Consider the following 12137-nt stretch of genomic DNA (forward strand, 5'->3'; position numbering starts at 1 on the left):
ACTGACGTGGTAACACTTTCTGAAGGATGGAAATGGAGCCAAATAAGGTCTCTCATTGTCCTTTTTATCCTTAACCCTGGCACCAGCTGACCTGTACCCATATTGGAAATGGATCTGGCATTTTCTCTTCTATCCTTTTCTTGGGTTATTTATTCTCCAGTACCCTCCTAAATCTATCCAATCATCCATCCATTCTTATATCCTTTCATATAACCCATTAATTTAACGGTGATTTAAAAATACTCTACTCTCACAAGATCCTATGCTAGGTGATTATAGGCTGCAGATAGAATTGCATGTTATTAGAGCAATTAGGCTACTTGCTTTTTCCTTTTTTTTTTTTTTAATATCAGTGTGTTTCATGTTGTATCCCTAATAGATATAAATTCATTGAAGGCCATGATGCTTGTGTTTGTTAGTTTGTTTTGTATTGCTTTATATTCCTTTTGTCTTTGAAGACTTTTCACTAAGCACATAGTCTGGAATAGTGTTGTTGCCTAATAAAGTCATGTCTATTAGCTTAATTGATTATGGGAACCAACTGATGGATTATATTAAGCATATATGTGTATATATATATATACACACATATATATTTATATACACACATATATATTTATATACACACACATATATTTATATACTTTATATATGTATATACTTATAAGTATATACATATATATATATACATATACATACACATACATATACATATATACATACATATACATATATACATACATATATATATGACAATGGCCATCTAATCAAGAAGAAAGGAATTCAAATCTGGTCTGGACAAATCATTTAACCTTTGTCTACCTCACTTTCTTCATTTGAAAACTGGGAATAATACCTATCTCGGTACTGTGGGGAGTATAAAGTGAAAAAAAATATTAGTTCTGTAGAGTATTTTATAAACCCTAAAATTTTATGTTTGCTGCTGCTACTATTTCTACTGTTACTACTGTTGATGCTGCTGCTACTACTACTATAAGAAAAATAAGCACCCACATTTTAATAGAGCTTTAAGGTTTAGAAATGTCTTTATGATTACCCAGAAAACTTATGTGGCAGTTCCTCTATTATCCCCACTTTACAGATGAACAAACTGAAGCTCAGAAAGATTAAGTGACTTGATATAGCTACGGGGTGTCTAGGCTGGGAATTAAACTAAAGTTTTCCTTGTTTCCAGGTCCTCTTGAATGGAATTCCATGCTTGCTTATCTGGCCCACACACACTTAACAAAGAAAGTAAGCATAATTTCTCTGAGAGTTGGATGTTTGGATTCAAACCTTAGGTCTGTGAAAAGTGTCTAGATAAAAGTGATTGTGCCACAGACAGAACAAGACAGAGAGACAGCCATTCAGAGAGACAGACAGACAGACAAACAGACAGACACACACACACACACACACACACACACACACACACACACAGAGAGAGAGAGAGAGAGAGAGAGAGAGAGAGAGAGAGAGAGAGAGAGAGAGAGATGGATATGTGAAAAACTATGTGATGCAACTTATTTCTTTTGCTTTTCAGAGACAAGCTGGAACATGCTCATAGGTTCAGAATCACATCCTTCAAATGAATGCTTCTTCCTACTTGCTGTTCTTTCCCCTTTCCTCTTCCCCTGGATATTCTATTTCATTTTCAGAGTTTTCCCCAGGCATCTATGCCAAGGGAAACACACATCTGGATTCATAAAGACATTTTTTGGCAGCACCTAGGACTTTTATTGTTCCATTGCACTCATTCCAGACTGTTGTCTGTGACCTTTAAACACAACCCTCTCCTCCTCTATGGTCCCTAGGAAAACCCAACCTAACTGCTCCCAACACTCTGGTATATTTCACATATTTGTCAATTTCTAAGTACTTGAGGTCCCTCTGATTTTAGTCTCTGGAAAGCAGTTGCTGCTTCCCTTGCCTCCTTCTCCCCAAGAAGCCTTCTCTTTTCCTTTGTCTTTTTAATGTAGACTCCCCACTTCCCCAAGAAAAGTCCCCATCATTGCCAAATGGCACATCTATAGCCCAAGTCTGACTATACACCCCTTTTTCAGATTCTTCAATGCCTCTTTTGTCCAAAGAGTGTAGGATTCAATATGAACTCCTCTGTATTTTAAAGCACTTTGCATCATAACTCCAATCTCTTTTTTCCTGGGTTGATTGTGCAAGACTCACCTTCAAATACCTCACTTTGCTGCCAAACCAGCCCACTTTCTGTTCTGTGTCCAAAGTTTGCCATCTTCCACCTCAGGGTATTTGTCCTGCCTTTTCCCCATCCCTTAAATTCTTTCTCCCCACTTTACCTTTTATAAACGCCTGTTTTCTCACAAGCTCTGTTTGATTGCCTCCTTCTACAGAAGGCTTTTCCCAATTGTCTCCCTTGCTACCTCCCTAATTGCTAACAACTGATTATTTCTAGGCCTGACATAACTCAATTACTTTCTAAACTCTTTCCCTGGAGAACTCTCATACTGGGGACTCTACATCCTGGGTCAACTCTTAGGCAAGTTGACTGAATGAAAGGTTGTACAAAGGAGAGAAACATTAAATGATGATAGAAAGATGGAACCAAGTTTACAAGGTTCTTTGCATTTCAAAGAGAAGATCTGCACTTTATTGTAAAGCAGGGGTTCATAATCATTTCTGTGTTATGGACCATTTTGGAAGTCTATTAAAGTCTATGGACCACTTCTAAGAATCATGGTTTTAAAGACATAAAATCAAATATATAATATTTCAAAGAAATCTTGAAACACTGTTATCAAAATAGTAAAATAAGCAAGAAAAAAAGTCTTGGCTCCTAGTTTAAGAAGCACTGTCCCAGAAACACTAGGGAGCCAGAGAAACTGGTTGAGTAGGGTACTGGATTTTTGCATTACAATCAACCATTTGGCTGCTGGGTAGAGGATGGATTGGAGAGGAGAGAGACAGTGGGTTACAAAGAGTTTGTTCTTATCTTACAGATGAAAAGGGATGAGGTTTTGAATTAGAGTATGTACTGTAAGTAGGGAGAAGGTAATCAAAGAGAGGGATAATGGGCTGGAAGTATTGATAAGGAGCCTTAAAAAATTGATGCCTTGTGAATCTGCTTGAGGAATCTAAAGAGACCCTGGTCATTTGGTCAAAGATTTGATGGCTTCATGCCCATGAAGCTCTAAGACATTCTGGGTGAAGGCAGTTGGCAGAACCTTATGTAGAACGTTGTCAATGGTTCTCCTTACACATTAGTCATGGAGTCATGTATTTAGCATCTGCTATGTATCAGACACATTGTTAAGCACTGGGGATACAAATAAAGAGTTCTATAAAGATCCTGCCCTTAAGGAACTCACAGTTTAAGCAGAGAGAAACTGTGGAAAAATTACATACAAACAAGATAAATAGAGGATAAGTTGAAGATAATAAATAGCTGGAAGAGGCTAGTTTTAAAGATCAGAAAAGGTCTTTTAATTGGGGCTTGAAGGAAGTAAGGGAAGCTAGTCATTAAATTAAAAAAAAATAAACATTTATCAAAGACTAACCATGTTCCAGGCTCCACAATAAGTACTGTGAATTCAAAGAAATGTGACATAGACCTTGATCTCAGGGAACTCAGAACACCTATGTATGCCCCTGACTAGAGAGCATAGGGTGGAGGGTAAAAGATGGTCAGGAGAGAGAAGGTCCATTTAAAGAAAGTATCGGAGCAGCTAGGTGGCACAGTGGATAAAGCACCGGCCTTGGATTCAGGAGGGCCTGAGTTCAAATCCAGCCTCAGACACTTGACACTTAACTAGCTGTGTAACCCTGGGCAAGTCACTTAATCCTCATTGCCCTGCAAAAAAACCCAAAAAAACAAAGCAAACAAAAAAAAAAAAAAAGAAAGTATCAGTGGAGCCATCATATCATTTCTCAACTCATTGAACTCATTTGGCTTTCATTTGCTGCCCCGGAAGGAAAACTAGCAACTTCCTCCATCCCCTGCTTTCAAAGTCTGTGTGTGTGTGTGTGTGTGTGTGCTTGTTGCCTTCTGTCTTTTATATTTGAGCTCCTTGAGGACAGGGACTGTCTTTGGTCTTTCTTTGTTTCCCCAGCACTTAGTACAAGGCCCCTTCCTGGTGCACCATTTCCTCACCTCCATTGTTCAGTTTCCTCTTAGGTAATATTTCCCATTGTATTGTAAACTCCTTGAGGTCTTTGTTTCTACTTGTATTTGCATTCTCAAGCACTTGACATAGTACCTGGCATTTAGTAGATGCTTAATAAATGTTTATTGAATGGAAGTAATTGGGAGCCACTTCAGATTATTCTGGAGGGGAGGGTGGTGACATGATCATACCTGAATTTCAGAAAGATAACTTTGAGAGCTGGATGGAGGATGGACCAGATTGGGGAGAGATTTCTCACTGACAGACAGTGAGAGGCAGGAAGGAGGGCACATGTCAGAGATATCATTGAGGTAGAATCAACAAGTATTGGCAACAGATTGGACTGGGGGAGGGGCACGATGAGAGTATAAGGAGTCCAGGATAATATCAAGCATATAAGGCTGTGTAACTAAGGGAGGTGGCATCCTTCATTTTAACAGAGGAGTTTGCAGAGGATTTTGGAAGAAAAATAATGAGTTCTGGTATGACCTTGTTGAATTTAAGATGTCTAAAGAGAGGCATCTAGTTGGTGTAATGGATAAAGCATGGGACTTGGTTTGAGGAGGACCTGAGTGCAAAATGCAGCCTCAAACACTTGACACTTACTAGCTGTGTGACCCTGGGAAGGAAAGTCACTTAACCTTCATTAACCCGCAAAAAGACTTTGAGCAACTGTCATTTAAAAAAATGTCTACAGAACTTCCAGTTCAAGATCTCTATTATAGGAAGTCAGAGATATGAGACTGGAAGTCAGCAGAGAGGTTAGGGCTGGATAAATAAACATGAGAATCATTAACATAGAGATGATAATAGAATTCACAAAAACTAATGAGATCACCCAATGAAACCGTACAGAGGAGAGAAGAGGGCCAAGGACAAAGCCATGGGTGACACATATCTTAACTAGGTGTGACTTGTAGAAGGATACAGCAAAGGGGACTGAGAAAGATCAGTCAGATAAGTAAGGTTAGGGTTAGAGTAGTGTCATGGAAAGTGAAAGAGCAGATGATTTGAAGAAGAAAAGGGTGATCAGCAGCATTAAAATTGTGCAGAGAGGCCAAGCAGGATGAGGATCGAGAGAAAGGCATTAGATTTGGTGATTATTAGGAACTTTGGAGAGGAGTTTCAGTTCAATGATTCATTCAAAAGGTAAAGTGTAGATAAGAAAAGAAGAAAGGATAGGGAGCCACCAATGGGAGACTACCTTCTCAACAAGTTTAGCCACCAAAAGGAGGAAAGATATAGTGTGACAGCTGGTAGGGATAGATGGTCAAGTCTGGATGGGGGAGACATGTACCTGTTTGTGGACAGTAGGAAAAGGGGATATAGAACACAAGTGGTAGGATAGTGATGAAGGGAACAAAGTGCTAGAGAAGATAAGGGAATGGGATTTTTTCATATCCAAGTAGTAAAATTCAACTTTCCTTCTCATCATATAAGATGACACAAACAAAATAGTCAAGGGTAGGTGATACATGAGATACATTTCATATTTAATGACTCCAAAATCATCTAATTTTCATATGAGGAAAAGCTCGCAGGCCTATGGCAATATAAAGTCCCAGAGCTCACAACAGTACTGCAATAGATCTACTAAAGTTGTGATCATTCCCTTTTAATAGATATAGAAACTAAGTCTCAGCAAAGTTGATATGACTTGACCAAGGTCATATAGCCAGTAAGTACCAGAGACAGACTTTGAATCTTCCCATTTTGAACATAATCCTTTTGTCTCATATGGCAGGCTTAGAATCTTTCTACTTTCAGACTAAATGCCTGTTGCCATTCATCAGGCTAGCCCCAAAAGCTGTCCTCCTAAAAGTCGCCTCCCTGTCCATTGGCCATGTCTATTCAATACATTAGACAACTATCAGTAAAGTTAAGTGAGGGGAAGTGTGGAAATTTGTTTTGATTTGTGGACCCTACCATTAGGCTGAGATTGGAAAGCCTTGGGCCCTCGGGGTTTCTCCCTCTCCTCCTCGGCTTCAGCTGAGCGGAAAAAGTCCCGTGAGCTATACAAGACACCAGGTCAGACAGCTGGGGGGGGAAAAGGCCCCCAGCTCCCTCCGACCTGAGCAGAGCTATCTGAAAGATAGCCTGTGAGGCATGAGGCTCAAGAGCACCCCCCCCCCAACAGCTGCAGCTCTGGCTGGCAGATTAGCTTGGTCTGTGGGGGCAAAGGAAGCCCCGAGATTTGAGTGGAGAGAAGAAAAGGTATATATAGACCTGGGAGTGAGACAGGAGGAGAGGACTGACTAGAAGACTTGGAGACAGACTAGATAGACAAGACTCAGGGGGGACAGACTAGGCGGACTAGAGAAGGACAGACTAGGAGAGAGGCTGGCTAGAGGGGAGCACGGACAAGGACAGAGGAGAGTTCGGTTCAGAAAAGGAGAGACAGGGCTGACAAGGTTACAGGCCTTAACACAAACCAGGGAAAGTGTAACGTGCCCCGAGGCCTGAGGCAGCTAAGGCCCTTGTTGTATTCAAGAAGTTCAAAGCGCAGCAGGTGGGAAAGAGACTGCAGGAAAGCAGTCAGGTTGTAATTTTGATTTCCCTGTATTCTTAATTTTAAATAGTATCTCATAAATAAACTCTGCTTTGATTATTTAGTTAAGAGGCTTCTTAATCTTTAGATTGTCAATAGTAGAGCAGTGTGGTGGAACTTTATAAATGGCCCACATTAAATTAATGAAGTCAGATAGCCAAATAGTCAAAAGTTCCCAGATTAGTCCTCCAGTCAGCTTCAGCCCCCAAATTAGCCCTAGTCAATTTAAAAATATTCTACCATTTGTATGGCAACCATGAAGGTATTTATGGCCCAATTATAATTTTTCTAAATTTATCATTTTTATATAATCATAATTTTCATAAATCCAATTATATATAATTTTACAGGTTAGTTATAGTTATTAATAATTAATTTTTTGTACAGAAGTAAGATGCCTTTTTCCTTGTTATTTTGCTACTTCATCCAATTCTCTCTTTTCTATTTCACTAATTCAGGCCATGGTCATATTCAAACCTATGACTACTGGCTTAGCTTGTATGTATTGTCAACTCTTTCCCCTCAGACCTTTTCTTTCTTGGTCTTACATTGGGCTGCCTTGTCAATCCTGTAGAACACTGATTTCCTTTTCTATGCTTTTGTCAAAGAGATGCAGGTCACTAAAACAGTTTCCTCAAATAAAACTTTTAAAAATAGCTCCCAAATATGCAAATTCAAAGGATTAAATGATTTGTTGGAAATGGTTAATTTCAGATTCTAGTGAATAGGTGACTAGACTAGAAGTGTATGTGCCCTGATTTCTAATCCTTTCATCTTGTTTCCAAAACATGACTGCACCACTTCTACTTTTTGGTATTTATATTCCATGTCTCCCTGACTCAGTTTTCTTTCTAAAATTTTTGAGACTGAATTACATTATTGCTAAGATTCCTCCCAGCTCTGCCATTCTATAGTCTATGTTTAGGTCTGTCTCAACTTTGAAAGTTTCTGTTCTATCTTCCAAGGGTCCTTCTAATTGTGATATTACATTACACACCCTCAGAACATTTGAATTCAATGGTATTGCAAAATCCACCTAATCCAACCATCATTTGTGAGAAAAACAAAAATACTGCTAGAATGCCCCAGGAATAATGCTGCTGCTAATACTGTTTGTGTTGATAAAAAAAAACCCAACATTTATGGAGTACTTTAAAGTTTGCAGAACTTACAAGTCTTATCTCATTTTGTCCTCACAAGTTTGGGTGGTAGATGCTATTATTACCCCCATTTTACAAGTGAGTAAACAGAGGCAGAGAGGTTATCCATGGTCACAAAGCTATTTTGGGTCTAATGCTTGCTTTGAATTTAAGTCTCATTAACTCCAGGTCACAACTCTAAAGTCATTCACCTATTTGGCAACTAGTTAGGAATCTAATTTCAGACTTATCGGGAATGTTATTAATTAATCAATAAACATATTGTTCCTATTCTTTGCACTATGTATATTACTATGACATTTTTACAAATCAATCAACAAATGTTTATTGAGTGCTTACTATATGCCAGAAACTGTACTAGGACATTTGTATACAAGGACAAAAACCAAATGACTGCAGCCTTCAAAGAATTTTTTTGTTAATTTTTAGTCACGTCTGACATTGTGACCACATTCAGGGTTTCTTGGCAGTGATACTGGAGTGGTGTGCTGTTTCTTTCTCCAGCTCACTTTACTGATGAGGAAACTAAGGTGAACAGGGTAAAATGACTTGCCCAGGATCACACAGCCAATAAACTATGTATGAGACTAGATTTGAACTCATGTCTTAGCGATTCCTAGTCCAGTGCTCTAGCCACTGAGACACCCAGGTGCCTCCTTCAAAGATGAATGTAGTAGAAACTTTGTGGGGAGTTGGGTACATATCCTTGACCTAACAGATGACACCAAATAAGGAAAGGTAGCTAAAGCTCTCAATCAGAGGTAGGAGGCCAGACGATTGTGAAAAGCCAGATCATTGTCCTGAATATAATAAAATTAAGTAAAATAATAAAATTAAGTAAAAAATATAAAAGTACAAAGCTATGATGTTACACAAAGCAATCTACTTCATTATTCTGACATGCTTAAAGAATGGGTCATTAACTGAGTGAATAAAAAGAAAAATATCAGGGGCATGAGCGTACTGGAAGTACCAGATGGGCTAACAGTGAAGCATCAAATGCACCAAATTGACTTGTAGGTTTCATGAATAGTAGCAATATTTAGAATGATGCTACAAGGTGGTGATACCAAAGGTCAACTGGCTTATTCTGTTGATTCTATAAAACCATTGAGGGCATTCCTCAATTTCCTAAATGAGATTACAGTCTTTCAAAAAACATATGCTAATTATTTTTGTAGGGGGGACAGGGACACTCAAAAAGAAAAAAATGGAAGAAGTATGTCATTCCATAAACATTTATTAAGAATGTACTATGTGTTCGACATTGTTCTAAGGAAGGGGTACAAATACACATAGAAACAAAGATGGTCATTGCTTCAAGAAGCTTATAATGTAATGAGATGAGGGAGACACACAGAAGGAAAGAAAAAGGGAAGGAAAGTACCTAGTACAGATATAAATAAAGTCTCAAAATGACCAAAAGAAATGTAGCTGGTGAGAAATAGAGAGAAGCTGTGCTGAGATCCTCCATCAAATTTAGATAATAGTGCCTATATCCCTGCTTTTGAGTCCGAAGGTTCAATCAGAGAGACGGGGTACTGATGAGATGTAAATTCCAGGCAGATTGAAGATGTCCCAGTGATGAGTTTTCTGGGGAAGGATGGCATGATAGGGACATCCAAATAAGTTCAAAATCAATGTAGTTTTTGAAAAATAGTACAGGAAACTATTTCCAGGACCCTTAAACATGAGCCATGATTTAGACATGTTTCTCCCCCTGATCAGTGAGTAGGGGTGTGTGTGTGTGTGTGTGTGTGTGTGTGTGTGTGTGTGTGTGTGTGTGTGTGAGAGAGAGAGAGAGAGAGAGAGAGAGAGAGAGAGAGAGAGAGAGAGAGAGAGAGAGAGAGAGAGAGAAACTGGGAATGTTCTCCAAAAGAATTAAACTATGCTAAGAAACTCATCCTTTTCTCCTCCTAAGGGACTGAGTTAATGCAAAATAGGGAGAGGTAGTATATTCCAGGTGTTGCAGTCATAAAGATATGTTTTGATTATACCTTCTAAAGTAAATATTTCTCTGTAAAGCTAAATTAAGACAAAGCATAGTACTTTTAATGTTGCTCAGATTCTTCCTGAAAGAAAGGTCCATCATTTTAACAAGGATGTTCTTCCAGTGATGCTGTCTATATGATGGATAGTACTGGATTACCATAGTCCCCACACATTCAATTTGAGGGTACTCGAAGTGCAATAAAGAGGCGTATTTATACTGAAATATAAGTTGACTGAATATTTATTGTTAACTAAGAATTGTGTTGGGCAATTAAAACAAATATATATATATATATATATATACACACATATATATGTATGTATGTGTGTGTATGTTTGTGTGTGTTGTAAGGGGCTAAAATTCTAGCTAGTCTGTCTAAAATATCTAATGAGTTGTCACCAACAAATTATAAGCCTCAGCAAGAGTTAGAATTTTAAGCATTTATTAAGGAGAATAAGAATTTGGTAAAGAGAGAAAGGCCTAGATTCATCTATCTATTAAAGGGAGAGAGAATTCCTAGCTCTACTCTCAACCTGAGTCCTGACAAAAGAGAGCAAGAGTGCCAGTCTCGCCTCCTCTTCCTCCCACAAACAAATGTCACTTCCTGATGCCAAAGAGCCACATGTCTTGCCCTCAGAAGCCTTCTCCTCATGGCAGAGCATCATGCAGTAAGTCTCCAGCAGTTGGCGTCATTCCAATCATAACAGTGTGTGTATATATGTATATATACACACAAACATGCATATATACATATATAATATACATCATACAATGTTTATATAATATCATATATTACATTATAGCCATCCTTTTATTGTGTAACATATCATGTTATACGAATTTTAAATTATTTGAACATATATCTCATTTCTCTTCCTTTTACCATGTATCACATTGGGGAGGGGGACATAAATGAAAATCATATTACTTGTAACAAATATACATGATCCAGTTATAAACATATGCATATATTATCAAAAATGTATGTACCTAATTTAAGCAAATGTAAGTACCAATCATATACATAGACATATATATGTATAAATATATACACATATATATATATGTATATGTGCATACATATATATAAATATAAATTTAGATGACATTTATAATACCTAATAAACTTAAATGTTATCTAAACCCCAGGATGGCATTCACTGTGTCATATCCCTTAGCAGAAAGCTGAGCAGTAGCTACTGCATTGCTTGAGACAGCTTGCTTGGCACCTTGAACTTAAGTTGTTGCTTCTACCTAACCTTATAACCAGCCTCCAAACTTTACCAATTCACTAGACACCATGTCCTAAATGATCAGCACTTGTGTGATTGCCACAGATATTTGAGTTTTTCATCCATTCTAATATCATGGAAAATCAATTGTTTTGCTGAGTTAGGAAGACTATCGGTCTAAGGAAAGTTTAGTTCTTTATAGTAACAGGAGACCAAATTTCAAAGTCATTATCATCTTCATCATCAAGGAAAAAAGGCCAGAGTCAGAATTAATGGAATGGGAAGACTTAGATGATATGAGATGTGCTATACATGAAATACCAATACTGAGAATATCACAGATCTATCAAAGGATAGAAGTTGAGGGAGGGAGGGGAAGATGTGATTTTCCTACACTCCACTTTTGTCACAACATCTGGAATATTGTGCTGAGTTTCAGATGTTGTTATGTTTTAAAAGGTTCAAGAGACATAGTTTTTGGGTAATCTAATCATTTTCTTAATAAAGCCAGCAGGTTATTAATACAAGGATGGTCACTTGGCCATGTCTCTTAGACCAAAGACAATCATGGTGGTAAACTCAAAGTTTGCATACCCTTGAAAACAATAGGTGATCAATCAAACAACAAATCTATTTAGTTAATGTGATTGGAAGTTGGATGTATTAAAATGAAGGACTGAATATCTCTTAAATAGGAAAAGTCTATCTATACCATATCACCCAAAACTTTAGCTATCAATCCAAATAATGTATGTTCCACCCAAACCTGAGCAGAACACAATGGATTTCTACACCCTGGATTAAATTCCTTGCAAGGTTGGGTGGGGTCTGACCAAGGTAGAGTTGAGTCAATGTAATCCCATTATCAGTAATGTCTTTCTGAAGAAGAACTAAACTTAAAGTCAAAACTTTGTAAGTAGGGAGGAGTGGATATGAATCTTCCCAAAATATTTGTTATTAATAATCATTTTTCACAGTGTCAAATTTAGGATCACATCAGTAAGATGGAGAGCTATTATAGAAGTGGCCAAAATGATGAGAGTCCATGAGACTTTCCCATGTTGTGAT

This window comes from Dromiciops gliroides, chromosome 2, assembly GCF_019393635.1.
Source record: "Dromiciops gliroides isolate mDroGli1 chromosome 2, mDroGli1.pri, whole genome shotgun sequence".
In the NCBI taxonomy this organism is placed as follows: domain Eukaryota; kingdom Metazoa; phylum Chordata; class Mammalia; order Microbiotheria; family Microbiotheriidae; genus Dromiciops; species Dromiciops gliroides.